The sequence below is a fragment of the Corapipo altera genome, unplaced genomic scaffold (genome assembly GCF_003945725.1).
Source record: "Corapipo altera isolate COAL_440 unplaced genomic scaffold, ASM394572v1 1, whole genome shotgun sequence".
Classification (NCBI taxonomy): Eukaryota; Metazoa; Chordata; class Aves; order Passeriformes; family Pipridae; genus Corapipo; species Corapipo altera.
This window is the reverse complement of record NW_020884873.1, coordinates 35,870,393-35,896,880: the sequence shown is the minus strand read 5'-3', so window position 1 is coordinate 35,896,880 and position 26,488 is coordinate 35,870,393. Positions and strand designations below refer to the sequence as shown.

At 36.0% G+C, this 26,488-nt stretch overlaps 1 protein-coding gene across 7 annotated transcripts in view; it reads right to left on the bottom strand.

Annotated features, from left to right (window-relative positions):
• The window catches only part of LOC113953507 (ataxin-2-like), a 52,474-nt gene that overhangs the window by 6,565 nt on the left and 19,421 nt on the right, over positions 1-26,488 (bottom strand). For 5 of the 7 annotated variants that reach the window (XR_003529902.1, XR_003529901.1, XM_027656712.1 and 2 more), the window contains one exon: positions 20,139-20,707. The exons of the other annotated variants lie outside the window; for them this stretch is intronic. The gene's annotated coding sequence lies outside the window, so the exon portion shown is untranslated. Of the gene's footprint in view, positions 1-20,138; positions 20,708-26,488 lie in introns of those variants that run through there. 7 annotated transcript variants of the gene reach the window in all.

Below are 26,488 nucleotides of genomic sequence, written 5' to 3'. Positions count from 1 at the left end.
TCTTTCGGCTATTTTTGAGGCTCTTAATACCTGGATTATTTTTTGGAACACACTCAAAACGCAGAGTCCTGCTCGGGTGCCAAATGTCAAGTCACCTGCTCCACACTGAGTTACTAGAGCTTGACAGCAGAGCTGTTGCAATTCTTTTACTTGTTTTTTAACTTGAAAGAATAATGCAGTTTTCTTCAGCCTTACTCCAGGAAATGGTCATGCACTGTTTACTGATGGTTTCCACTGGAATTTAGGTTAAGACAAGTCTCTCAGATGGAAAGTTTCCTTCCAAATTCTTAGAACCTGGCAAAGGCGTGAGAAATTGAAGACAAGCTATTGAAATACTTGTGAAACTTAACTTCATAAAATATTTCCAGACTATTTGTGTCCTAATAAAAAATTGTAGACACAAAAGTAATTTGGAATCAGAATTTTTATTTGATCCATGTATCAGCAGCTTTTCTTTTTCCTGAACTGTGTTCTTCATGCATGTTTGTAGCAAAATCCAGAATTTTCACACTACTCTTGGTAAAAAGAAACAAGTAACCCTCTGTCTAGCCAGTCCAAAAAGAAACTGGCACATAGTAACATCCATTATAAATAATGAAGTGTAATATTACGTCAATATTCACACTTTCTGAATATTGATGTACATTAGTTTAAATTGACCAGATGCTCTGAAGATGGCATAGTCAGGTGCAAATTATTTTTTCCCTGTCAGTAAATCCCATTAGTCCTTAGAAGTGATGCACTATAAGGGAAAGCAGCTGTTTGTTCCCCATAGGGTCTGCATAGAAAGACACATCTAATGTCCCCTGGGAATTTCATAGAAGTGATGAACATGCAGAATAAGCTTGGAATCAGATCTTTAATCAACACTTTACCTTGACTGACTACACTTTTTACTACCCATTTCTCAGTACAATGATCTTGTCCTAGGATTATCTATGCTCTGACCCCTTTTTGAGGCCTGTAACTATAGCTACAAAAGAAAATAAAAGAGGTTGTGGCAATTTTCTAACCCTGAGACCCTATGTGACACTATGCTCTAGTTCATATTTATCTGCTTAAACACTCTCCTTTCAAAAGAAGAGAGAAACAAATTTACCAAATTTCTGAAATATATCTATTTGATTCAAAATCTTACCAATTACTTATTGTGCTAACAAATAAATTATACATACAGTCACACATTAGTGCCTGATTCCACAAAGTAATTCTGTTTTATTTACCGGTGTGAGCAAAGCCTCTAAGCCCAATGAAGTCTTACTCTTAAAGTCTAACTACTTATCTTTTCTGATTTCCATCTGCGTATCCATCTGAAGGGCACTTCACCCTCTGTGAATTAGTGGCTAGCTTTCCAAAACAGGCTTTTCCTCTTACCTTGATTCAACAGATGACCCTGCTTGGAAAGCAGTGTTCTTTCTAGTGCACTTTAGTCTTGACTATAAACCCAGAATAAAAACATAATTAGTTGTAGTAGTATGAGTAGTTCTGCAATGTAGTTGTGTTTGCTTGTTTCACAACATTGTGTTAAAGTAGGGATTGCACTGTGTGTAGTGTATGTGAATAGCTGATGTTTAAAACAGTTATATGTAAGATATTACATGGGACAAGGGAAAGAATAGCAGTGTGCAGTCTTCTAGAGCAAGAAACAAGATCAGGATCAATCAAAAAAAGGAAACCCTAGGGGTTTATATCCTTACAATCTAAGCGCAGGTTTCGAGTCATTGGCTCCTGCTGTGTCTCTAAGCAGCTCACACACTCTTGCTTTGGGGTCCAGCCCCTGCCCGCAGAGCTCAACGTGCAGCTCATCCCACAGCTGCACACTGAGCTACCTGCACTGAGTGTACCCCTCAACAGTAGAGAGCAATAACATCCCCCCTTTGAGCCTTCTCTTCTCCAAACTAAACAACCCCAGCTCTCTCAGCCACATAATATGCATTTTGAATATTAATTTCTAGGTCACTGTGCTGGTTTTAGCTGGGATAGAACTACTTTTCTTCACAGCAGCTGGAATGGGGCTGTGTCTTGGATTTAAGCTGGAAAATGCTGATAACACAGATACCTTTGTTATTGCTGACCAGTGCTTACACAGAGTCAAGGCCTTTTCTGACTCTCGCTTCACTCCAACAGTCAGGGAGCTGGGGGTACATAAGAAGGGGGGAAGGGACACAGCTGGGACTGCTTACCCCAACTGACCCCAGGGATATTCCATTCCACGTGGCTTGGAAAAGAAGGATGAAGGGGGTGACATTCAGTGATGTCGTTTGTCTTTCCAAGTAACTATTGTGAGTGATGGAGCCTGCTTTCCCAGAGATGTCTGAAAACCTGCCTGGCTATGGTGGATGAATCATTTGTTTTGCCTTGCTTGTGTTCATGGCTTTTGCTTTATCTGTTAAACTGTCTTTATCTCAACCTGCGAGTTCTTTCCCTTTGACTGTTCTAACTCTCTCCCCATTCCGAACAGCTGCTGGTGCTTAGTTGTTGACTGGTGTTAAATCATGACAGTCAGTTTTAATCCTGTTTTGTATGCGGGGTTTGTTAGATACGTTCTTTTGATTCCTTTCTGAAAATCCATGAATACATCATACAGTAAATGTTCAGTTAATGTTTTCTTCTTTTTACCCTCACCCATGCCTTTTCATGGCAAAATTATTTCCACTTTCTCTCTGAAAACAAGGCTGTCCTTAGTCACTAATAAATGCATACAACTTCCTTTTGCTGATAGATGTCTGTACACTGTCTGAAAGCATACATACATCATATACACGTGAAAATCAGCTTCCAACAATAATCTTACCATTTCCATCAGATTGCTATGGCTTTTGAAACTTTCCAATTTGCATGACTTAGTGAAAATAGGGCATAAATTAGTTCTTTGAGTTTGTGTTGCTGTTTCTGTGTTTTTAGGAACAGCAGCTTCTCTTCTGCATTCCATACCCAAAAAAACAACTAGGTAAATGAAAGAGAATGTGACTGTATTTGCAAACCATTACAAATACGCAGGGTAGATTCACCCTCCCACTTTACTCAGACAAAATCAAATACAAATATCTACTGCCACAGTCACCATTCCACTTCATAAATGCTCAATTTACATGGCAAAGACATGGGCCAAGCTTACAGGAGTTTTACAGAGAAACAGAAATTGCCGGAACTGGCAGTGTAAATAGAAACAGCAGGAGGTAATGGTATGTGAACAAATATTGGAAAAGCAACTAGGAAACTGGATGAAGGCAACTAATTTTAAATCTTTTCTCCTCTGCAAAGATAAAAGCTTGGAGTCACCCATCTATAATGTAGATAGCTTAAACCTTTCCAGCTACTTGATACAGATGCCACTGTAAGAAACCAGGTGATTCAGAAATGTGAGAAATGAAAGTAAAGTTTGAAATACACACTTTGGGAGGTCAGATGTCAATGCTGGTAACTGGCTTTATTCCAGTAATCTAGTGAAGTATGACGTTCCCAATCTCTCTAAAAGCTACCATCCCCAGGATCTTTTGAGGTTCTTCATTGAGGCACCATTATCACATTGTTTCCTAGGCTATGTGATCTGCTGCGCTGGGTTGAACAGAATTAACAGGGAAGGAGGGTGAATAACATTGTATAACATGCTACCTGTCATACAAAAGATGTTGCAATAGGCCAGTGTGATGAAAGCATTTTGAGTTTCATACCCAACAGATTGCAAAGAACTGATGTAGCTATCACTGCATTCAGATGTATTCAACACTCCTATCCCAAAAATCAGGTACTCCTGAATTTATGGACAGCAAGAATGTGGAGTAGGACTCCACTCACAGAGGGAAGAAACCTTTGTTAATCACTGGAATTTCTAATTTTAATGGCTTAATGACTCTTCTATCATTCTTGTAAGTAAACTAACTGACTGTAAATAAAATAAAATGCAAACTAAGAAAATGAAGATATTCAACAATATCTGTAGCTCCCCTTCACCAAATTTATAAGGCTTCTTCTTCCCTGGAACCCAATGTAATAATTCATAAGCAGGGGCACATCTTATTGTCTGGAAGTATTTCACTGCAATCTGCTAACCCCACTCCCTCCTACTATATATAAAGTATGTTTTATACTGGGTGAGATCTTGATGTAGTCTTCCATCTGAGATCATTCCATGCTGAGGCATAATCCCACCCTGGAGAGTGAAATTCAGATATAAATACTACATGCTCAAACCAACTTTAATTATCAAGATAAACAATGTGGAAAGAGAAGTTATGCTTCAACAGCTGTTGTTATTTCAGATTGAAAGCTTGGGGGGAAAAAAAGCAAGTCAAAAGGAAAAAAAAAAATCAGTTTTTAAGTATGTCTTATTCACTAGATTACAACTAAATGTTGGACACTACCCTTCTTATGTTTAAGGAAAAAAGGATCACAGATTTGTAAACTAATTCAGTCATATGTTCTGACACGCAGCAGAATCATATGATTAGAAAGATTAGCTGATATAATTACCAAATTAGGTAAACTACAGAAGAATTGAAAAAAAAAAACAAACCAGACTTTCCTTCTTTGAAAATTCGTCATTTAAAAACAATATACTAACAACTTCCTATCCATAATAAGCAGGCAAAATGACAATCAGGGAGGAGAGGACGATGACAAGAATCAGAAAGAGTAAGCAGTGTAAGGAATGAAAATTTTGCAATAAGAAAGAAGAAAAGTGTCTTTATATATGACCTCATCCAGCCCCAGACAATCCATAGTTACCCAGTGGAACAGCTTTTGTACAGAAATATATTCCTAAACAAAGAGAGGTGCCTATATCAGTACGCCATAAGTGCTCAGTTACAGACACAGCATGAATGGGAGCACTCCAGCAGTGACACTCAGGGACTGCATTCAAGTGCCAAGAAAAGCTGCAGCTGAAGACAAATTACAATTTGAAGGCATGCCTGCCTGCTCCCTCAGCTCCAGCTCCATGATCCAAGCTGTAAGGGAGGAATGCAGTTAAAAAGGCCCACAAGCCAAAGGTCCAAATGCTTCTTTACTTTTTCAGGCAAACCCAGAAGTCACATACTAATCTCAAATACTTTCTGTGAGAGAAAGGATCTTGAACTGGCCAGGGAATAAGAAGTACAATGATATGGGGGTTTTTTGAAGCCTGAACTTATTATCAATAAAAAGGAGTGTATAATCAAGGTCAGAAAAGTAAAGCGCGGGGTTGAAAGAGTCGGTGCACTGCAGAAAGTAGTACAACATTAAACAGAAATCTGCCATGAAGACAAACACCTACCAGAGATATCTAGCACAGAAAGGAACTGCATAAGCAGCCAGCTCTTCGAAGGGATGGAATTTTCTTTTTCCCACCTACAGTGCCTTCCATAAATAACTTCCTCATGATGTTAAAGCTGCCATGGAGCTGCATACTGTGAAGCTCTGTCAGAAGAAAGGATAACTGAAGATAATTCTGTACTCCTTTAGCATCATTGCTCTGTTTTATCACTGGCATATAAATATATGGAAAAGGATATAGACATTTTTTTTTGGTCTTCAGACTAGCCAAATGGGTGTCAGGGCTCAGCAATGGATGGCTGCTCCCTCAGGGCTGAGAAGCTATGAGTGGCATTGGTCCCAGTGGTTGCTGTATATTAGGCTGGGTTTCTAATAGGTCTCCAGACAGACACGGACAAAGTGAGTGATGAACTAGGGCTGGGATCTGTATGAGAGATCCAGCCAGGAGACAAGGCCAGAAGAAGGTCTTAACACAGGTACAGCTATGTCATATCTTAAACCAGGATTGCCAGCCTGAGCTTAAATGAGAGTCCTGGAGCCATAGGCAGGGTGTGGATGAGGGGCCCCAGGTGAGGTTGGCTAGGGCATTTGAGACCTCTTAGTGCTCTCAGGGGCCTGACAGCACCTATAGAAGCTTAACAACAACTTGCCAGAAGAAGCAAAGATTTCTAGCACATTTATCACAAATTCAGACCAGCCAGTGCAGGTACCAGATCTGTGGGGCAGCTTACTCTGCTCAGTCCCCTCATACCTTCAGAGTGCTTGTAGACCATATGTTCTTTCATATCTTCTGCAGTGAGTCACAGGCTTGGCAATGGGCTTGTTTAACCCAAAGGTACACTCCAGTTATGAAGTCACTATATGAAAAGTCAGACTTTTCATTTAACAGTTTTTGCATTAAGGAAAGTAGGAGTGGGACTGCACAGATGCTAGAAATGGAAAAAATAAAAGGGAGTCTGTCTCTTCTTGGCTGTCTGTGGTACACTCTGTTTTTCCAGCCTGCAAGAAATATGAAAGAAGTGTAAGTATTGACCTAAAGAGGAAACAAGATCCAAATCTAAGGCTTATCGAGTTAAAATGGGAACAAATAAAAGGATGATAGACCAGATTGTGGTACAGAACTTGCAGAGAAGAAAATAGGACTGAAAAATATCCCAAAAGGAAAAAACAAAACAAGGAGAAAAAGACTGGTAATTAGCAGGGCTTCAGGGAGTGGAGCTGCTGAGCTGAGGCGAGTACATTTGGTAATGAAACAGAAGAGATAATATAGGTGCTGTCAGATCAGGTTCACTAGAACTAGATCAAAAATTAAGGATCAGGCTAAGCAGTCAGAAACTGAGTAGCCTTAACACTGCTAGGTGGCTGTTAATGTCTCAGAACTAAGCACTGGCCCTCAAGGGGCTGGTGTGCCCCATTGCTCATTCCAAGTTTCTATTTTCCCCAATACGTATCCAAAACAAGACCTGACCACACACTAATTACACCTAGTCTTCCCTGACAGGAAAGCCAGTCATCTCAGCAGGGTAAGAGCTGCAGTGGGAACAACAGCTTCCCACAACCTTCACGGATCTGGGAACCAACCCTGAACCTGCACCTGTCCCACAGGTTGTGAAATTTCTGTCCTGGACTAATTTCTAAGGCAAACCTCTGTTATTTATCAAGAAAGCTGCAAATATTTTTCTAAGATCTGAAGGAAGAGGAAAGGTCTGAAGCTGTACTTGTATCAAAATTGGCTCTCCTTGTGTACAGACATCAAACCAGTTTGACGAGAGTGTTCCAGAGGTGTTACCTTGCAACAGGAAGTTACACATTACTTGCCCTTCAACAACCCTTTACAGAGAGACAATGCACACTACTACATATTTACTCTGTGTTTTGTTGTTCAGCACCTCCTCTGATTCTTTTGCTCTCTAGCTTTTTATTTTTTAGAAGACAGGCATACAGGTCCGCCTCTTTCCTCTCTTCTCTTGATGAAGGCTCTAAAGTATGTTTTCTATTCTTTATGCTTTGCTTAGCTGCCACCTCCCCAGAATAAGGCAAAGTTCCTCAAAAATCCCTAGTTTCTTTGCCCGTATTGTTACATTTTATTTGAATTTTAGTAACATACATATAAACCCAGTTCTATGGTCTTAACTGAATTTTTACATTGGGCCTAACTGTCTCTGTCCATCTTTATCCACCCTCCATATATATGTATATAGATATGTATATAGCACAAATCCACTCACCAAGCTCTTATAGTATTTTAAACAGCATATAATTGCATTATTTTTGGTTAAATATTTGAATGATCTCATTTCTGATTTCACTTGAACAACACTGGAACCGGGTGAAAGGATCAGATTCAAGGATACTACTCTAACTTAACCACAAACTTAGTTGACGTAGTTTTATGTTTAACATGTATATTTCTGGTACTAACACATGTAGAAAATAGCAACCAACAATCTGAAATCAACACAGAATAAAGCCTGTTGTTCTTAAACACAGTATAATTCACAGTGTCACAAAGATCTGTTTCAAAGTTGTTATAAGGGCAAGATATTAACAGCCATCACTGTCTTTGGCAGTTTGATTTTATGTTGCAGCTTCTGCAGTGACAGATCATATCCTCTGAGAGAGGACTGTCACACCTTGTGAAGCACTTCTGAACAAACTTGCCTAGCTCTAGTATCAGACTCGTATGTCTTCCTATTTCACTTCTACCTCAAGCTTAAAAAAAGCTTCCTGTTCCCACAAAATCTTTTCCTCTTCCATCTCTGCTTGTAAATCATACAATTAAAACTGAAAAAGAAAAATTTCTGAAAATCAGAAGCCTTTTCTGACTCCTTTTTTTGTGGTCGTCTTTCAAAACTCATGACCTTTTTCTACCAAATCTGATCTCCCTTAGGTAAAAAAAGCAACATAGTTCCTTCCTTGCATGCAGTAAACCTTGAGATTCTTTTTCTGCTTTTGCACACCAACACTTAGTCAATTCATGCTTTGGAAGCATATGCTTGAGTCTCAAGTGATCACTGTCTTTGTACAAGTACGTACCCAAGGCCCTGCTTACAGGTGACAGCTTTGTCTGGCACTTATTGTGCTTGAGTGACAGGACAGTTGTCTTCTGTTGGAATTTCAAACTCCTTCTTTTGATGGTATCTTTTCCCTGTTCTGAACTTTCATTTATTAAGAAAAGCCCTTTCTGTATTAAGAAAGGCCCTTAAGAAAGCAATCGGATAGGTAAAAACTTTCCCCGAAACATAACTTTCCACAGATTTTGGTTCATAATTTTCTTTCCACAGGTCAAGAAATCACCTTGATCATATTGGCACATCCCACAGCCACACACTTTTCCTAATTATATGCTTTCTTTAGCATTGAATTTGTTGTTGTGTTTTAAATTTTCTACATGAACCAATTTCAGAACTTATCTGGATGTCTAGTTATGTTCCTACATTGTTTCATCTTACCTTAGACTATCCTCTTTGTTACACATTAATAGTCCGAACAGCTTCAACCATTTATATTATTTGGGACTGTACTTCAAGTATAAAGCTAAGTCTAAATGTAAGCCAGCAGAGGCACAGATCTCCAAACAAAACAAACTTCTTTTTAAAGAAAAAATATTATCACAACCAATTCAGAATATTGAACACTTTTTTTTTTTTTTTTTTTTAACCACAAAATTTCTTCTTTAGTAGCTAGGGGATTATATTTTTTTACCATAGTTGTACAAATTCTTAGTGATCATCTCCACCCAGTGAAATCTAGCTACTGAAGAAAGAATCCATTCAGCATGCTCTCAAACTTTCTAGAATACTAAATGTCACCAACCTACCTAAATTATTATTGAGAGGTATCTTTTGAGCATGGTAGGACTATTTTTACTACATGTGTTCCAGGATAATTAGGCTCTCTTCTCTGTTTTATATTCTGCTGATATATATTACCTCTTCTGTTAATGATGTCTTGGAAGGATACTTTATATAACCAAGGAATTCTGCCCTACAGTATACTGGCTTTTTAAAAGAAAACCAACAAAATTGTACAGAAAAGGAGCATTTCACCACCTTGTAGATATGTGGTATATACTTGTAGATACTTAGGTATATCTCTGGTAACTGGTACTCCAGTTGCCTATGATGCTTAATGGGCAGAACTAGAATTATGTGCCTCACTCCCAGCTGAGTGTCCTAATAATCCAGTACAGTCCGTCTTTCTCTTCTCTTTTTTATGTCCACAGGCAAAATGAGAATGGCTCAATTTTAAGAAAAGGGATGAAGAGTCTATTCACACAGGAGATCTTAGAATCTATTATGAAGGTGATATGCCCTGTGTTTCATCTTGTATGGACATCAATAATTGTTTCCTTGGGTGGAATAAATACCAAGGGAATAGAAGTACTGGACACTTCCTATTGTTTCCTAGTACTATTTCCTATTTTTCCTTTCCTCCTTAAAAAGGGGGGTAGGTGTCTAGTTTAGGATTGGACCCTTCTCTGGGAAGGCTAAATTTTCTATACTTGATAGAGGAACAAACAGAAAAAAAAAAAAAGAAAATTCAAAGCATGTCTGAAGATAAACTAATTTCATAGCTTCCATCATGGAATTCCCAATTCTTCTGTATGCTGTTTACTAACCTTACAGTTTTTGGGGCCCTATTCAATTACAAAAAATATCAGGAAAAAGCTAACCTAATCTACAAAAATGTAAAAATCTTTCTCACAAAATCAAGAAACAAACAAAAAAAGCCAGTAAGCTAGCACCATGATAGAGATGGGACACACAGTCTAAAATCAGGAAGCAGGAGTTATATCAGTTTATCTACAATATTAGACCCACCCTCACTAAACTAGATCTATTTTGGAGATCTGTTTCTCCCTTCCTTAACTTAACATGAAATTTAAATTATTACTTTATCACTATATCTGTATGGAGCTTTTACACAGTGTGCTGTTTTACTGAGAAGGAAGAAAATTTGATAGCAATTTTATCACTAAAGACTATCTCAAAATCCATATACAATCTAAATAATGTTAAATAGGCAAACAGAACTAATATTCATCAAATTTTTGAGTGGTCATCTTTACAATCTTCAAAAGGTTCTTTTCAGAAATTATCAATCTGTAATAAATGAGTAGACATGGCTGAAATCTCTCCAGGAACTTTGAAGTAAGTTATTTCAAAAATAAGAAGATAAATAAAACTATTGTGGGCTGTTTTAGATGTTTAAAATGCCTATTACTTATTTAATTTAGTCAAAATGTAAGTAAAATTGCCTCAAAGAGCACTGCAGAGAAAAGAAGACTCTTTTAGTATACTAGTGAGTGGACAGAGATCTTGAATCTAGAAAGTTTACATGTTAATAGATCATTCTGTCATTTTGAATAAAACCAATATGGCTATTTCATTTCATGTTCATTATGAAGTCTTGGTTTTTGTTCCCCTACCAGTTCTGTTTCTGACATCTTCTCTTGTGTCTTCCTACATTTGCCTCATCAGACCTCTGAAGAGTAATTTGCATTGTAGCCATGAACATCCCTCTCAAGGGGGATTAGATACTGCTAATGTATTAGACATTGCTAATCTTCTCTTTGCTGACCAGTCATAGGACACAAGGCAATGGCTTGAAGCTGTGTTGGGGAGGGGTGATGGTGGGAGTGGTAGTTAGGTTAGACATTTGGCAAAGGTTCTTTACCCAGAGGGTGGTTGGGCACTGGAACAGGCTCCCCAGGGAAGCGGTCACAGCACTAAGGTTGCCAAAGTTCAAGAAGCATTTGGATAACACTCTTAGACACATGGTATGATTCTTGGAATGGTCCTGTGCAGAGCCAGGAGTTCGATTTCAATGATCCTTGTGGGTCCCTTCCAACCTAGGTTATTGTATGATTCTATGAATGAGCTATCCATACCATCCCTCACCAGGCTAGAATAGCTGGAATCAGCTGGAAAATTTGCCTAAATTAGTACATGTGCACAAACTGCTATTTAGATAATGAATTAGAATCTGGAACAAATGTTGTTTTTTTCTTTGAGGGCATAAAAAGCAGTGTGGGAGAAGAGTCAGTATGACCCATGTTTCTCTCTTCCTCTCACTGATGCTTGCCTGAAGGAGAAATAGATGAAGTCATATACAAGAATTCAAAGTGCAATGCAAAAATTCACAGACCAGAAGGAAAGAGTAGATAAGACTGGGGGGTTCTGAAACACATTACTTTTAAAAACTTGAGTATTCTTTTGAAGAGGGGTGTAGCCAGTTCACAAGATGATATTTCAAGGGCATTTTGCTTTTTATAGATCTATTGCCTGCAAAGGCTGAGTTCGTTCAATATGGAGAGGTTAACTGAACTACAGTCTGTGTATGCAAGCTAAGTTTAATAATGGTGTAGCATATCTTGATTAAGAGTTTGCACTAATGTAGATAAGTGCTAAAACATAGATCACTGACTTTGTCAAGTCCTTCATTTCCTGAAAAGGCTTCTCAGTAGAAAGCCTTCATTGTTCAAAACAGATAAACGAGATTTGCCACATAGGCTGGACTTTCTATTCACCTCTTTAATGCACTGCTGGTTGCATTTTATTTTGATTATTTGGTTCTGATCACACATGATGTATGACCATAGATTGTCTGATCTTTGATAACCTCTAGAAATAACTCTTACACTACACAAGGAAAAGCTAATTCAAAGGAACATCTTGCAGATTCTCTCAGCGTTCGTTCTTTCCCTGGAGGTCTCAGTTTGCTGAGACTAACTCTCTTTATAGTCCTCTTGATTATTTACAAATCCCTATACAACCATGATCCATTTTACTTTAGCAGCTGTTATCACCTATTGCCGGGGATGATATACTCAGTTTTGAAGACTGCTAGTCTGTGGGTAATCGTGAAAAGTAATCTAAGCTCAGCAAGTGCCTGGATTTTAGTTTCTGTTTCTTCTTACATGATTTAGGACCTTTAGAATTATTTCTTTCTTTGGTATGAATCATGAATAATATTTGTCGTCTTAAAAGATTTTTGAATTCCAACCAATAAATGTTTTCTTCTGCAAAGTTTCTTAAAAAAAAAAAGGAAAAAAAATTTCTTTGTTTCAGAGTTTAAGAATAACCACTAGTTTTATTATTATGTTCTTGTTCCTTAGGTGCTATTATAATACTTATGAAATGTAAACAAAGATCTTAATGGAAAAAAGTATATATTTTTAAGCAGCTGTTTGCATAATTTAGAACCTAAGACAGAAATATTTCATAAAATGTATGAAGTAAAAAAACACTTCCTTCTGCTTGTACTTGCTAATGGTTAGAAAAATTAGTTATTAATTACTTTATAGTAAGTCATATCTGCTATACACTTTAATGAATCTTAAACATTGGCTGAAATTCCTAAATGGAACAATAACCAAAGATAATATAAACAATACGAACTCAGACTATTTATTGCTATAGGAAACTTTGAACATGTCCATGTTATCTAAAAATAAACAGAACAGATTTTTCTTTGTTATCAACACTGAAAAACCATTAAGGAGTTATCTCAGATTAGACAAAAGTAAAGAACAAATAGAACTTCAAGTTCAACATGCAACACAAAGTATCAGCACAAAGTACCCATCCACATTAGCAATGGATACTGTGAACTCAGGAGTTCAAAATTTTGAGTTGTGCATGTTCCTCGGAGTGTGACTTTGCTTCACTCAGAATTTAAATGAGAGGAAATGTTTAAGTTAGAGAAGATGTTGCAAACAACAAAAGGATAAAATATTTTTTACATTTTGGGTAAAGTACATTTGATGAGTAGTCATTCTTTAGGACAAAAAAAAAGATCTCAATATTAGGATTAACCTGATGTCCTTTTCTTGTGAGTGAGGAAGGTGTTATTTTAATCATGATGTTGATATGTCCTACTAAATAATGAATTATAGTATGGAAAGGATATTTTACATTAAAAAGAATAAACACATAGACTATGTTATGAAAACTTTTCCAAAACCATATGTTGTTGAGGATCCAAACTTCGTGAGCTCATCTGTGACAGTGGACTATATGTTGTGGTACATATGCAGTATTATCCAGATCTGAAATAATGTCATTAACCAGAAATCCTCAATATCAGCAAACACTGGGAGTTTGTAATAATTTTTCTGTGTAGCACCACTATTCCACTCACACAATTAAATGCTGATAACACCAACATAGTTCTACAGTCAACTCCCTAAAAACAGATGCAGAAGTATTGTATTCACATGCAGGCTCTGTGTTACAGTAATAAAGACACTATTAAAAAATCTGATACTGATATATTTTTATTACTTTTTCAGATTCACACTTTTATCCACCGTATCCTTATAAAATTCTGTTGAGACAAAATGTTCTTTAGAGGGTTATTGGGTAAAATCCAGAGCTCTGAAGCTTTCATGCACAATCAAATTAATGTGTAAAAGGCATCTGTATTATTTGTTTTCTCCTTTGATTTTCCCTTTTTTTCTTCTCCTTACAGCCAGAAGTTGTACCAGCTAGAGTTATTCTGTTATTTATAGTTATGCAATTTTAGTAGCTATTCCTGCAGGTAGAAACTGAAGATTTATTTGTGATTATCCTGCAGCATGAAAACACCTACCTTGTATGTTATGATCCAAACTGTGTGGCAATCTGGCATTTCATCTGCATAATTTTGTAAAGTTTGAAAACTTTAGCAAAGTCATCGATGAATTTTTTTCAAAAAGAGTTTGTTTGTTGTTTGATTTTGGATTTTGTGTGTGGTTTTTTTTTTTTACTATGGAGTCTCTTTCCAAGGTAAAAATTGGAGTATTAATTTTGTTAACAAAAGCAAAGAAGAAACTGATTTGATTTCATGCTTAGAAACGTTATTCCTCAAGGAAGCCTTGCATAACAGTTTGAAAAGTGAAATGTTTCTAAAGGTACTCCTTTTTTATGAATCGTGTGTTTATGACTTTCCTTGGATATCTTTATTCATGGCTCCCTACTGCCTGTTATCACCTCATCAGTAATCACCTCTTGTACAATGTCATTGCATGAGTGTAGCCACACCAGAGATGAATGATGCATTTTCTCTAACATTTATTCTATTTTTGCTTCCACCGGAAGGCTCTACCAGATCCTTGATAAGTTATCATAGTGCTTTTTCATATTTTTCTGGATGATTGGTGGTTTGACAATATTTTGCTCTCCCAAGTCCCAAAGTTCTGTCTTAGGACAAGCAGAAAGCTAAATGTAAAACAATGCCATAGACATCCTCATGTTCAAAAGAAATCCGTAAAACTGTATTTTGTTTTTGGGCAAACTGTCTGCTGAAATTCTTGCAGATTCTGTTCTTGATCTTGTTCCCTCTGGTATTCACAATGTCTCTGTTTCCTACTGCTTAGTCCCAGGACACCTAAAATCACTGCCAGCAGCAAGCACTGCAGAGAAACCCTTTGTATCTGTCATATCCTTCAGATCCCAACTATAGAGCTTTAAATCATGAAAACATCTTGTGACTACCTTGTTTTTCTTACTGAATCCTGAACATTCTTCTTACTTTGCTCTATTTGACAAACTTTTGTATGACCTCAAGTATGTACAGCAGCTCCTAACAGCCACATAATCCCTCTCTCTGTTTCTCCACACTTTGTGTAAAACATTTCTTGGCAACTTACCTTGTTTGGGTCTGAAACATGTGGCACACAATAAATATCTGAAAAAAATGTCTTTTACCAGGATTTGAAATATCAGTACAGTCGTGTTCCTTTCCAGAATGCTTAATCTGGTGACTTTCATATATCTGCAAACCAGGAAACAACAAGTTGATGCGTGTATAACTTAAACTTGTGAAAATCAAGAAAAAGAATGCTAAAATAAGATAGTGAAGTATTGACTCTACTCTTCCTCCCCTGTTGGCAAAAATCCACATGCATTTCAACTGGATTCACTGTGCTAAGTACAGTGATATTGAATGGTAAAAGGATTAGTCAAAGAAGCTTGGCAGTGTAAGGAGAGCTGAATCTGAGTGTCTACTGAGTATATTCAAGGAAAGAGATACGCATATGTGTCTTAATCCAATACCAGTGCAAAGAAATTCAAGCCATCTCTTGTAATAGATTTTTCAGTGCTGTGAAAGCAAAAATCCTGCAGAAAAAAAAGACAACTTAATTTACGGAAATATATAAAGGGATTGTAAATCATTGTATATTTGGAGTTACTTCCTAGCTATAACCCACATGGGGATACCTTCAACTCACAGTATTTCATTTAGCCACACCTTTACCTTTGAAAAAGTAAAAAAAAAGTGTTAGATATCATTCTCTTTCCTCTCCAATATGACCTTGTTGGCAAAGACTAAGTATGAATCTGTATATTGGGGACTTTTAAGGACATTGCTCAAAGGTGGTAGATTAACAATTTCATGTCCTATGATTCAGAATATTTTGATTTTAAAATGTTACATTTCACTCACCCTAACCCTTAGGTAGGGCACAAACCTATGGACAACCTTAACTCAGATTTAATGAAACGTTCTTTTGTCAGAGAATATGTGCACTGAATTAAAAAAGCAATGTCTTTTTAGAAGACAAACGTGGCACCTATTGCAAATAATTGAAGTTATACCTGCATATAAATGTTTCTGCAACAGAAATGTGGTTAGGTAACCATTGCCATCCTTCCCATCATTCAGATAAAGCTCTCCACAGGGAAATCTCACCACAGCTTTACAATAGAAATAGATTGTTATTTTAACTTTATGAAGAAAGGAAGATGGGGCAGAGAGCTGTAAAAAGCTATGAGCAGAACTGTGAGTAGATTTCAGATTTCTAGTCATTGCCCAATACTCCTACCGACAAATTTCATAATAATTTATGCTCATCTTCCTATTACATCTGGATACTTACAAGATACTGATGTACAGTAATGGGAAATTTGGAGAATAGTATCTGAAGGGATGTGTCATAGAAATCACCTTTATTCCAGTGGCATAGATTATATAGACATTTGTTAACAGATTCAGGAAAAATATGCAACAGGATTAACTTTCAATATATAACCTCTATCTAAATTCCCAAATAACACTAACCTATCTTTTGCACTACAAAGATCAGATGGAAAAAATATGGGACTCTGCAGTTTGTCCAAAAGACCCTACTTGTAGAATGTTCTTTTTGCTTGAAGTCAAGGGGTCTTTGATACAGATATCAGAACAGAACTCTTGGAAGTATTTTACAGTCTAATTGCCTAGATCTTCTATCTCAGAGTCAGCTTTTATCTGTGTTTCAGGGGTTGCCTTTTAATTTTTAAGGTGTTACAAGTGCATTTTTTGCGTAAGTCGAAATCTCCAAAAATAGTCAAAAAATACTGCCTGAGACCCTAGTAGAACAGTATTTTCCTGAATTATGGACCTCAGTGTTACAATGCCTCCACCTGAATTTTTTGGTCAAAATACAACAGAATATAACATGAAACCTTGTACTACGATGGCAGGTGCATTGATGTGCAAGCAGCAAGTACAACAGTCTGAGAAAAAAAATAAGCAAGGAACCAAACTAGGTCTTTCACAACACACTTGGCTATCCCTTCATGACTTTGCATCATGCATATAAATCTATCAAAGTATCTTTGGGGGAGAAAGCATCTTTATGGAGGCTCTATGACATGTTTCCAGTGGCGCTAGCAAACAGGTCATCAGTCATGTCTGATTACATTTAGATATAAAAACAGGAAAAAAAGTGAAAAATATTATATTAAGTTTCTCCTAAAATATCAGATGAATTGTGCTTCTAGTAATTAAACTGAGCAAAGAACCCAGGGAAAACTATGAAAGTAGGCTTGGCAAACATCCTTACTTTATTCACAATGTTTCTATTTATACATTATCTGTTTTTTTCATATAGATGTATGAAAAACACTGATTTACAGGAACTGCAAGTGATTAAGAAGCTGCAGGTAGTGCAGTACTGAAGAGATAAGTAAGTTTCATGCTGTCAAAGGTTCTGACCTGACAAAAACTCAAAGCTTCTATTACTCTTGTCACTCAAATCCACATGCAATCTTTGTCCAGTCTCTCTTTCCCTCCTATCTTGTCAACCCAGTCTCTTGTACTATGTTGATCTAGTATGATCGCTACTGAATTAAGTAGTTACAGACTAAATATTCTAAAATAGCAAGTCTACTGTTTGAGAATGTGCACATGCTCTAGGAGGCAACACTTCATGGCCCATCAAAGGGAAAATATCATCATATTTCCTTTTTTCTTTTTCAAAACCTGGTCTTTGCAATAAATATCAAAAGTCTTCTTATAGATGGGGCATTTGTTGGAAGCATCACTGAAAACTAGTGAAAGATACAAAGAATACAAATGAACTTTTAACTACAGTCAACTTACCAGTCTAATGAAGTTTCTTTCTTCTTTATAAACACAGCTTCTAATTTTCCAGCCTAAATATATTCATGGTAAATTTATAATAATTTGATCTTATGACAACACTATCCTTTATGATTAATACTTAATACTTCCTTCTTTTTAGCTTTTATTCTTTTTATATATTTATAAACACAACAATATTCTTTCAGAGGTATTCTTTTGCTCTTGCAATATCTGCTGTTAATATTGACCTTATTCTCCACTCATTCTAGTAATTTACACATTTATGCAGCTCAGCTATTTTGATCATCTAAGGTATCAACTTAGAACTCAAGAAAATACATCAGTAGTAGAGTCTTTAGTACTCTCTACTTCCACAGAAAAGATCTCTGATTTCTCATATTAGTTTGCGGTGCTCCCCACCCAGTATAATTTTGTTGACTTGATGACTGATTGACATTCTCATAGTCCTTCCTTTTACTGATGCACCTCATCGTATAACAGAAGTTGTATTATATGTCTACAGATGCATCACCTGCAGACCTAAATTCCACAAGACTATCAGACAAGTACAAATCCCCTAAGAAGGGGTATTGAGAGGAGGCCACTGGTTTGTCGATCCCACCTTTCTATCTGGGATGCACAACATTCCTGAATGATTCATCATTCCATGAGGATGGTTTCAGTCTCTCTAATGACAACTGTACTACCAAGTAAACAAGGGTTTAGTTTCCAACACCTTTGGATGAAACTTAATCCAAACTTCATATTGCTGAAATTTAACTTGGACCAAGACACAGTTGGAGAATGATGAAAACTGCTCACACAAACCAACCACTGTAATAACTTTCACTCTCTCTCTGGACAATTAATCACATTTTCTCTCTATGTTAGGGTGGCTCAGAGCATCCTGCAACATGATGTAGTGCTTTTAAATGCATTTCAAAAGCTTGCAAGCTTAGCTTTTTTATTCCACAGATTTTTTTTTAAAACAAAATAATCAACTCTTAATTGGAAACTGTCAAGTCATAAACTTTAACAATATTTCCCCTATTTTTATCATGTTGGATTATAATGGCAGACATGCCATCAATATTTCATTATTATTAATCCAAGTTCTACTAGCCAGGATCAAGGAATCTTCCAGTTCAAAGTGTAGGGTTCAAACAAAACCATTGGTCATCTCCTTCAATTACTATGATGCACACATTTTGGACAGTCTTGTTTTCTGGTTTGCTCCCTTGCCTCAGGTAAGGGTATTGATTGTAAATGTTGATTCACGAATGACTTATAGCCATAATGTGAGTTTCTTGAGGGAGTTCTTCAACTGGGAAAAACCCCAGCAAAATGTATTGCTCTATGCAGCCTGCTATCCTGCTAATCCTGATTGCCTTGATCATTACATTCCTCAAATCTTTCCCTACTGTGACATTCCCCTAGATACCAGATACTGTTTTTCTCCAGATACTGTATCTAATGACATCTCTGTAGTTTTTCTTCAGACATGGTATCTAATGAAGTCCTTTCCACTCACCAAAGAAAGAGGATGTTACAAGTGTAAATGTCTTCTAACTATCCCAGACCATCTCAATGTAAAACTGTTTTAATATTTTCCCAGTAAACTATTTATTAGACTATGTAAGCACGTAATGTTTGTCCTGTAAAATGCAATGTTTTCCTATGGGGAAGAAAAAAAAAGAAAGAAAGAAAGAAAGACAGAGAGAGAAAGAAAACCAAACCCAGTTGCTGTGAAATTTTGCAGATTAATTTCATGTAATCTTCATAAGATTATGGCATTCACCATCTAGAACCATAAAACATCATGAATTACTTTCATGATGGCAGAAGGTTAAATCTTCTATGAGGTACAGTTTATGCTCTGAGATTACACCTGCAAGCTTAAACTGATTGACTGTCTTGTTGGTTTACAGAAATTCTGCTCATCTGCAGTAACTCATTGACATCTAATCACTGCAGCTCGATTCTTTATTCATTCAATCATATGCTTCCTAGAGCCTCATATGTGGAAAGAACATAAGGATTTCCTTTCTCTTTTACTTCTATAGTTCTCTGATCTGCTTCTGAGCTCTACACATAATGATTGCAGGGTTACTTGAAAACATACTGCATTCGTTTCTTTGACACCATTTTCACAGAAAAGTGAGGTTCTGAAAGATAGAAGAAGCATATAAAGGCACATTGTAAAGGGGATCTTGTCACCGTAACATAATATTTGAAATGTTAATCTTTTCACTGTAAAGAAATGTTATTATAATCATCATAGTTTGTATATTGAGTCTTTTTTGATGCAACAAGAATTGCTTGCTCTGTTTGCAGCAGTTATATGATTTCCTAATTCAAATTTGCAGATTCAAAACAATATAAAAAAAATATATAAATATATATATGCATGCTTATATATGTATGAATGTGTGTATGAGAGTGTCTAACAGAAAAAAACCCATTGCAACATAAAAACCAGGTAATTATTGTAAATAACATTCTGGTTGAATATTTCTAGGGAAAAATGAAAAAGCATCACTTGGAATGAAAACAGATCTTCTTATAATATAAATTTTATACATAGAAATGTCATAATAGCCATAACAGTAATACCAGTATGGTAAGAGTAAATTGTATTTAGAAGCAAGTCTGACCTCACAGACTCATTTTTCACTTTCGACTTTGTTAGTAATAGTTTTTCAGAAGAACAAAAGAAAAATTCTTGAATTGATATTGTACTTTATAAAAATCTAGGCAACTGAATATTTCTAAGAGAGCTGTTATTTTTTATTGAGACTACCTGTGTGTCCAATTTAGGAAATATGTGACAGAAGCAAAGGTTTTCAAAGCAGGCACTATTCTTTTGGCACACACAGGCACACAGGCATACACACATACACAGATACACACATACACAAAGATGACAGGCAGAGCTCTGGGCTACATGTTCTTCAGCATAAATGGCTGTTTAACTCAAGACTAGAGCTGTAAATTCCCTTCTGAAGAGAGGCAATGCAGATTGTGCTCCTCCCTTGCCCATCCTTTTCCTTGGAAGCAGAAAAGAACACCTATGAACCAGTCTTTGTTCATGGTCATTGTTATGTTGTAGAGATGGAGCAATCTGTCAGGGATAGAAAAAAATTATTATAATTCAATTTTTAAGGATAATTGTCTGTTTAACAAAGGACTAGGGAGAAAACTGGTTTGGTTTGGTTTGGGTTTTTTTCATGGGGATGTTAAGCTAATTTGCATGAAAGGAAGTTGAAGAATGGTGACCATGTATAGGTCACATGGGTGTGAAAAGAAAAGGTTTAAGCAGCTGAACTTATAAGATGAGGAAACACAGAATAAGCTATGTCACCCTTCATTTTATGTTCAGTACAACAGAGTCTTGCTTGACCTTGGTAGGTCCAATCTAATGAAATCTTATAAATCTTTCTTAATAAGTTATATGCCAACTCTAAGTTAATTTGTTCTTGTAACCAGAACTAAATTATTACCTCCTCCTCAACCATTTACCACATTTTTCAGTATTCAGTAACATTGTACATTTGTACATAGGTTATTTTCCATGCTTTCAGCATGACTGTGGCTGCACCCAGCCATGTTATAGCCTCTTGACAAAGTATTGAACACTGGGAGATTGTGGCTAATCAGCCCGAAATTGATAATCCAGAAGTCTGTAATTTTTCAAATAGGTGGAGAGTTTTCCGAACTCATCTGCCCTTTGTACATGCCAGGTGATTGTCTTAAACAATAATATCTCTGTGCAGATGCCTCTCTTCATATAAATGAGTAAATATTCTTGGTTGAGGCAAGGAAACTAACTGTTCTGAAACTACACTTTGCTTCTGTAGAGGATCCTAGTAAGGCTGAAATCTCTTCTTCAGTTGCTATTTATGTATATATATGTATGTGGAAAAATTAATTGCAACAGGAGACATGGACACATGCCTTTCTGATTGTACAACTGTCTCATGTTTGGGGTATTAATTTGAGAGGACAGTAAGTTTAAAAAAAAAAAGTAAAGTTTAAAAAATATTAGTAAATGGAGCATGAACAGGTCTCATTTCAGAAAAGGAATATATTTTCATGAGGGAATATCTGGAACGTATGCTATTTTGAATTATTTTTGATTGATTTGAACTCAATAAACTATTCTCTCAGAAGGATCCTCTTCTGTTCCACTTACTGCCCAGAAATTTAGTTCTGAGTTCATAACAGTTCACTAACTTCTTGGAAGAGAGAAACATCAACACTCCAGTGTTGATGTCATATGTATATACTGACACTGTACCAATAGTATCACAAAAAAAGTTACATGTTGTAATAACCACAACACAGAGAAGTCCAGAAAAGAACAACATTAAATATGGCAGGCTTCTACTGACAAGATTCACAACCAAATTTGCTGTGGAAGGTATTTTGTCTCATTAGAAAGTAAAAATGCAAGACATTTGTTAAGATGGAAGATAATATTTCTAACTTAATAAAACACAAATATAATAGTTACCATAAAAAGAGGGACAGTCCCAAGAGTGAAATTACTATATATTTCATATTTCTAATTCTAACACAAACATAACTTCTGTAAACTACAAATCACTGTACATTTTCCACAGTTCACGCTAGATATAGATAATAATAATGGCTTAATATAAAATGAGTTTTACATTCACTGCTTATGAATAAAAAGGATAATATTCACTAAATCTACTGAATAGTCTTCTATATCAAAATCTGCACTTAGTCCTGATACTTTTGTTTTCCTCCTTTAACATAAGACTGTGCTTTCACTGGACCTGATCAAACTCCTGCATTTTTAAATCGAAATTGTCCTACTAAAAGTAGAAGGTTCATGTTTGCAACCTTACTGCCTTGTGCATAAATATATGTACCTCATTGTACATAAATATATGTACCTCATTTCACACAACTTCAATGCTAAGCTAAAAATGGCAAGAAGTAAAAACTTGTGACAAGGCCACATGGAAAAAAATGCTTTTCTATCCAAATGTTGTGAGTTGATATTTATAACTGGCAAATAGCTGAAAGTGAAATACCTCACAGTGTTTTTATTAGGAATATGCAAACTGTTAATACAAAAATGTTCCAGACTATTAAGCATGCGAAAGTCAACAATTTTATTAAATCATCCCAGAAAATGACAGAAAGGTTATGCAGTGTCTGAAGGGCAAATCTGATGTGCTTAAAATGGGTTAGTAGTGTCAAGAACAAACTGTGCTATAAATTGATTTCTCAGGTAACAATAAAACTGGAAATACTACAACCTTAAACTGATAGGATCATGTAGCAAAATCCTAGGCACATATGCAGTGCGATATTTTCGCTACAATCTTCACAACTAAATCTTTTCACTCAGATTTAAGCACTCTGATTTTTTCAAAAGTAGGAAACTGAAAAACTATTTCATTTACTCATGGTCTGTTAGACATTATTACTACTTCATGTCTTCCCATTCCATGCAAATCATCATATTCTACTGAAAATGTCTTTTCCCCTGTAATTATTAACATCTCTTGAAACAATAGAAGCTTTGAAATAAGCCTACATTGTGGAGAGGTAACCAGTGGATACAATATGCAAACTCTCTTCTCTCCATTGCTAGTGCAAATAAGTTCTAGAAGTAGTTTTGCTGCCCCTACTGATTTTTTTTTCCAGGTTTTTAATGTGTAAACTGCTAACTAGTTGATTTCTTGTCTGTTAAAGGTTTGTATAATAAAATAATGCCCAACAGTTGGTGACAAGTTAGCCATCTGAGAAGTAAAGTGAAAACTGATCAACCTTTCATCATTATAGAGGATTTCTTCATGATAGTGTTGGAGACCAAAGAGGAGGCAGAAATATATATGGCAGAAATACCAGTAGCACATTACTGTAGGTGAGTTGGACACTTCAAACCACCTTTGGAATTGTTCGATGGAACTAGACGCCTCAAGAGTAATTCATTGGAACAATTTTGGATTACAATGTTAAGGTAAGCTGAAACTTTTCTGTAGTGTCTATTTTCCTCTGTTGATTAGACAGTTGGATAGCTAAAACTTTAGTGCCTAGTTTTCAAACACTTAATTTAGGAAAAAACACACAAAATCCTAAAGAGGGCCATGAAATAGACTAAATTATTTATCCTTTTGATAAAGAAACATGACAAGAACATGGTCTGGAAATTATATATCTGAAAGAAAATAACTGGAATTTGAAACACCAAAAATCTTTATTTTATTTTTCACTTATCCTAAGCAATTTTTTAGCTCACCCTTCTCCATGTTTTTTACAGGTTTGGAGGATTTTATGTGTTTCCATTTTCAGAAATTAATGAAATATTTACTATTTGCAAATAACATTTTACAAATTGGGATATTTATATTTTCTGCTTTGCTCTACTCAAACTCAGATTGTCAGAGAATTAACAAAAAAGCCTCCCAAGATCTGTTTTCAAGTGGAAACAGTTACACTGATGCATGTCACTGTATCTATAGCTTAGACTGGTTTTCTTTCTATGTGTATTTGTGTGCAACTATCAGTGTTGAGTTTGATCTGTAGTTTTTAACATTCATTCACCTACGTCATTCTGCAGGTGCTCAGAATAAGCTTCAGAAGCATTTTGTCCGAGTTTTTTTCTTTTAAAAATTTACTAACAAAAAGCTGTGTCATAAAATATACTGCTTAGTATGAAGCTCTGCATTCACCACTTTTATAATACATAATCTATAATATATTGGCAATAGATATTGTTAACTTGTTAATCAGAAAAACTAGGCCTTTTTTTTATAAATTACTGTTTCTGTAGTTTTCAAAATTTATTTAATAAATGTGGGTTCATTTGTTACTGATCCTGTACATTTTTTCCTTTAAGATGAAATTAAAATTTAAATTAAAAAATAATGAGATTCTAGAAGGTAGTGGTAAATTTATTATCCAAGAGGAGAAAGATAAAGACTATTTGTAGAATGTAGTTTTCTTACCCAGGAAACAAATAAATCTTTGCCTTAAACTTCTGAAGAGGGCCACTACTTTTTTTACTGAGCGTCATCCATTCAAATGTTCTCCTTGGATACGACCATAAACAACCCTGTGATGTGTCATAGATAGTTCAGGTGATATATTAGCTATCAAATGAATACTGTGGGTATACACATCAATAGGAAAAATGCCAGTAATTTTACCACAATTACTTGCAAATTCGGAATGAGACACATCATCAAGGAAAATATCTGCAGTCAGATATTCATTCTCAGTTACTTGGAAATGTGGTAGTTACTTAAATAAAACCCTGGGACAAATTCAGCTACAGCATAACTAGTCCACAGCATAATTAGTCTTGTTTACACAATTACACACAATAGCAATTTCTCTTCATTGGTGTTTCTCAAAAATGGGATTTCTGCTCTTAAATGCAGACTGAGACCAGTATTTTAACTTCTGCTTTGAATCAGACAGAGCCAGAGTTTGAATGTGGCTCTCTGCCACTCAGAGAAACATCTCTCTGATGTTCAGTTGTTTCTTTCCTTTTTATTAATCTGCTTTTTCTCTCTCCTCTAAAAAATGATTCACACTTCTGACAAAAGATTCACAGTCTCACCAACACCTTGAATATATCTGTTGTGTGAAGAGTATTCTTTTCTTGATGAAGAGGATTAATGCAAAGCAAATGTCAGCACCAAGTCTTACAGCAATCCCTTCCAGTCCTTGTGAGTGCATTTTGGCCTTCTTGCTTCAGTCACAGCAATATCTGTATATTTCATCTGAACATCCTCCCTCTCTTTAAAGAGGCAAGGACAGAGGAAGGTTTTCCCAGCTTTAGTGGCAAATAATACCACCTGTGGAGAATGCCTGATTACAGTACAAACTAGTCTCTCTTGCTATCTGAAAATATCACATAAGCCCAGCAAAAAAGAAAAAAAAAGAATTTTAGCAGCAAGTTGTTTAGTTTCAAGATGAATTTCTCTTATATAAGAGTAAAAAGGTGGTTCTATAGTCATGTAGGGCCAATATTTGTCTCTGTTGAATGAAGTGGAGAACTGCACAAGGGTGAGGAAATTAATATAAATTATGTTTCCTCAGGATTTAGGGTCTCCAAGGCAGCAACTCACAAGACAGTAACACAAAATCCATGTTTTCAATAAATTACTTGACTGGGTGGCTAAGGTTGATAATCATCATCTTATCTGTGAATTTCAGAGATGTTCTTAAGCAAGACACTATACTTTAGTCAAGTTTATTTGTGCTTGTAATTTGCCGTTGGAAGAAGTAGTACAGCATCTTTTCTCCTACTCACAAAGGAGACCTGGATTTCTCAGGTTCATCAGTATATGATTGCAGTCCTTTGGGCTATATTTTGAAAGAGGTGTCCTTATGGTACAAAGCCTTTATGATAGATTTGTTCTCAGATCTTCATCTTTAGATGGTACTGCAGAGCATAGGGCTGTCATTCAAGCTTTTCCCACTGTCATCTTTGCTAGTAAATAATGTAGTTAATTCAGTACCTCTGCATCTTTATATGGCTGTCAATGCCCTAAAAAATAACAGGCTAGTGCTCCTGCCAGAAGTGAGAGAGAGTTATAGTGTGGGGATAGTCAAAGGAATAAAATGTGTTAAAATTATATCATATCCCTCCTTCCCACCTTGGGTTCTTGATTTCTCAGCAAACACTTCTCACAGATTTGCTTATCCCCTTGAAAAATTAGAAATAATATTTCTCAGAGTCACACCATAAAGCCATGTCCATGAGATTTTAAAAACAGCGGGGTGATGATTTACTTTTCAATGACAAAAGGCTTGATCAGCACTTCTTCACTTCAGGCCATTATTCTGTGAAGACCTCTCACGCTAACTCTCAAAAATCGTACTGAACTGAAAGGTAAAAGCACTGCGTGGAGAA